The sequence below is a fragment of the Chinchilla lanigera genome, unplaced genomic scaffold (genome assembly GCF_000276665.1).
Source record: "Chinchilla lanigera isolate Chin_1 unplaced genomic scaffold, ChiLan1.0 scaffold00042, whole genome shotgun sequence".
Taxonomy (NCBI): domain Eukaryota; kingdom Metazoa; phylum Chordata; class Mammalia; order Rodentia; family Chinchillidae; genus Chinchilla; species Chinchilla lanigera.
In genome coordinates, this window is record NW_004955443.1 from 7,112,452 (window position 1) to 7,117,019 (window position 4,568).

Here is a 4,568-nt window from a genome sequence, read left to right on the forward strand (position 1 = left end):
CATGAGAGCTTTGACTCTGATGCAGATAATATAAGGGCAAGAGCTCGCAATGTGCTTCTGTGGGAGTCTGTGAAGTGATTTGGTGGGCTCAGCATAAATCTTGCTTTTCAAGTTAAACAGATCTTTCTGTGCATCTTTTGGGAAACAGCTCTTTCACCCAAGTGCTAAATATATCCATTCAAATGGGACTAAAAATGAAACCCTGGGAACCTGGAGACTTAGGCCCTTAACCTCAGACTTCCTTCTCTGCCTGAGACTACAAAAAGCAAATCTCTGTTCTGTACAGATGTCCCAGTCTCAAGTATTCTGTTATAGCAGTGTGAAACAAACTGTAACTGTCTGAATTGCAGTTTTGCAAGGCTGCCTAGCCAGAGCATTGAGAATGAACGGAAGAGGAAGGAAACTAAAGGGAGGGGAGCTAGGCAGGGGATGGCACAGAAAGCAGTCTGAGATAATGGGGCGGGACCAAGGCGGCCGCAAAGGGACATGGAAGGAACCAAAAGGGATTAAGTTAAAGTCAATAAACACTGGTGACTACTAAGTGAGGAAAAAGGAAACAAGGAATGGCCTCCAAAATTCTTGCCTGGGCAGTTGGGTGAATCGTGGTACAGATTTCTAAGCTAACATGTAGCTTAGTGCTAAGCACATAAAATGAATTAACAGTCCCATGCCATAGCCTTATTCTTACCTTAGTTTTACAGACTAGGAACCTGAGGCACAGAGAGGTAAAGTAAGTTACCCAGGGTCACACAGCTACTAAGTAACTGAATCAAGATTTAGATTTAGGTAGTCTCTATAGAATTTGCATTCTTTGTTTTATTTTGTTGTTGTTGTTTTTCATTTTTGTTTTTGTTTTTGTTCTTTTTAGACAGGGTCTTGCCAAGTAGTTCAGGCTGGCCTTGAACTCACTATGTAGTCCAGGCTGACCTCAAACTCACAGCAATCCTCCTGCCTCAGCCTTCTGGGTGCTGAGACTATAGGCATGTGCCACCATGCCCGGCTTCAGAACTCACTTTCTTAGCCAGTTGCACTGATTCACAATTTGCTGAACTGGAGAGTATAGAATGAATACCAAATTTGGTTAAACACTTGCCAGATCACTGGGACCCATTGAGTTTGAGATACCTATACAAGGTCCAGGCAAAGTCTACAAGGGTTAGAGGGGTAAAACTGTTGATTTTAAAAGTATGACCCCTGTGACATCATAGGCTGTGGTATAGGAGGCAGGGGCCTGGATGGATTTGCCTTGAGGCAGCACTCTGCAGCCTTAGTGTTCCACAATCTCCCATGACCCTTCCCATAGGCTCCCACTCCACCCACCTACCTTGTGCTCCAGCCCAATGGGAAAGGAAAGGTAGCCAGGATAATCCTTGGCAAACATTGCCAAGCACACCAGGGAGGGGCTGGTGCAGGATATGATCAAGACTCTAAGGGTCTGAATTTTCAATGCCATCACCTTAGTTACTTTTCTTGCTGCTGAGACAAAATACCCAATACCCAAAGTTAAAGGAGGAAAGATTTCTTTCAGCTCACAGATTGTAGAGGTCTCAGTGCATAATCAACTGACTCCATGCAAGGGTGGTATGGCAGAGAGGCACAGAGGGGAAACAGTTAATGAAAGGCAGAAAATAGCAAAGCAGTAAGCAGCAAATGATCACAGCAGCCCTCTGTCTGTCTCTTATGTTCTATCCAGGCTACACAGCCTCAGGATGGGTAGCATTCACACCCAAGGAGGGCCTTCCCATTATCCATACCCAGAACTATATCAAGCCAATCAGTGGATAATTTAGTAGTCACATACCCTTGATCTTGGCATCACACACTTAATAGTAATATCACACTCTAAATCTAGCCACTCCTGAAAAAGCTCCACCTATGATTGCATGAGGTTTTGGGGAGACATAGCATTCCACTCCTTGCCCCACAAAGATTCATGCACATGCCTTTATGCAAAAGTCATTTAGTTCATCTCAAGAGTTGCCAAAGTCCTAATAGTTTCAGCATTGCTAAAAAATCCAAGTCTACAATCCCCTCTAAGATTTAAGGCAAACTCTTACCTTTAAGCCCCCATACAAACGAAAAGAAAATTAAACACTTCCAACATACAATGGCACAAGATAAACATTCCAATTCAAAATAGGGGGATAGAAAGGAATGGAACTAAAGCAAGACCAAAAATCCAACAGTGCAAACATTAAATCTTGTAGCTCCATGTTCAGCATCCGAGACAATCTGTGGCAAGATGTAAACTCCAAAGTGTTTGGGTGACTCCACCCCTACGGCACTGCAGATGGTTGTAGCTCTTATGGCTTCTCTCTTGGGCTGACTCTGCCCACTCCTTGCAGGTTTCCTGAGATGATCCAAGTTCCTGGCTTCTCCAACATTCTGGGGTCTCCATTGCACCTTGGCTTCACACTTACAGCTTCATACACTGCCCTCTCAAGGGCACACTGCCTGGCTTCCCAGGCCTTCTTCTGAAATCTGGATGGAAGCTTTCCAGACCCTACAACTCTTGCATTCTTTATGCAGCTAAAACCAGCACCACGTGGATTATGCCAAGGTCTACCACCAACTGGAGAAGTAGCCAGGCTTCTTTCTCTTTTGGATACGGGAATCCAATTCCTGGACTGCTGAGTGCTATGACCCAATCCTGAGGAAAAAATTCTCTAGGCTGTTGCCATTCTGGAACATGGTGCTCTGGGGATTTCCTATCAAAGCAAAGTCTTTCACCTTTGTAATTAGGAAGCTGCAAAGGCTGACGTCCTGCTGTTTCTTGTGATGTCTTTGGGCCATCTTTTCCAGCGTCCTCTTCCTTCTCAGTAATCAAGATCACCTCTGCTCTATATTTGTATTCCACTGCTTTACTAGAGCTTCCTTTTTGGCCAAACTAAAAATGTTTTAAATCATTCTGCTAGGCTCTTTGCTCTTGATTCTCAACCTAGATGTGATGAAAAGCACCCAACAGTAGCCATGCCACTACCTCAACACGAGACTGTTCTGAAGTTTCTTCTGCAAGATTAATTAGTCTGCTGCCCTTAATCTCAGTCTCAGGCAAAGTCCCTGGCCATGAGCAAAATGCAGACAATCTTTCTGCCAATGCATAACACACATCTTTTGGAGTCCAGCAACCAATACAGTCCTTCTTCCCAGTAGAAATCTTCTGAGCCTGGTCTTTACCAGCGTTATTTCTATCAGCATTCTAGTCTTCTGAGCTTTAACCAGAATCTCCAATTAAGTACAGTTTAAGGCATAGCAGGACTATATCTTCAGCCAGCAGCTCCAAATTTTTCCAAACTTTTCCTACAATCCAGTTCCAAAGGCTCCTGAACCACATGATCAGGTACAGTCACAGCAGTGACTCTACTCTTGGTCCCAAAGTTTGTCTTAGTTACTTTTCTCATTGCTGAGACAAAATACCTGACACCCAAAGTTTAAAAAGGAAAAGTTTATTTCAGCTCACTGTTTGTAGAAGTTTCCATCCATAGTTGACTGGCTCCAAAGCAGGGTGACATGGCAGAGGGGCATCACAGAGGAGAAATAGTTCATAGCATGGCAGAAGGCAGCAAAGCTGTGAAGTAGCAAAGCAGCAGCAGCAGTAAGCAACAAGCAGTGGCCCTCTGTCTGTTCCTTATAGTCTATTCAGGCTACACACCCTTAGCATGGGTAACACTCATATCCAGGATGAGGCATGCTTAATCCTAGCTTCCCACTATGAATCAATGCCAACATCACATCCTCACTCCTAGCATCATACACCCTAGTTCCAGCCACCTCCAAAAAGCCTCACTTATGACCACATGAGAGTTTGGGGGGTTGTCTAGATACAAGCTGTAACAACCATACAGGGTCTCAGCAATCCAGAAGGAGGCTCTGGTCCAACTCCCCTTGCCTGACAAGGGGACCAGCACAGCTTCACCAATCACAGGTTCCATTGATCAATAGCAGGTCCAAAGCACCCAGGGATCACACTGAATCTGCTCCCTGCCTCAGAAACCAGCAAAGACCCAGGGACCAGCAGGGAGAGCCAGAGCCCCTTGCCTTGAGCCATGACATCGCACAGGCCCCATGTATGCAGCTATCATTGTGAGGAGGAAGAGCAGGAGGGGAGAAACGGCCCTGGCAGGGAGGTGGACTTTAAATTCACTCAGTATTACTTAGAAGAGACTTTTTAATCTGAACAAGATTACTGTGGCCTAAAGTAAAAGAACATGAGAGACCTTCACCTGAAAGCCCAAGTGTTGCTATTACCTGGCTACTCAGGGAAACTGAAATGGGAACTATTACATAAAACAGAAGAGCCCATATTCATTTTCAGAACTGGGTGCCTATTTTGGTTTTGTTATTAGTGAGGAGACGGCCAACCCTTCTCCTGATATTTCTCAGCAGGGTAGTTCAGTGACGAGAACTCTGGGCCTCCTCTGCTCCTCTGTTCTCTCCATTCTGGAGAGAGAGGTAGGGGAGGGAGAGAGAGAGAGATGGAGGGAGAGAGATGGAGGGAGAGAGATGGAGGGAGAGAGATGGAGGGAGGGAGAGAGAGAGAGGGAGAGAGAGAGAGAGAGAGAGAGAGA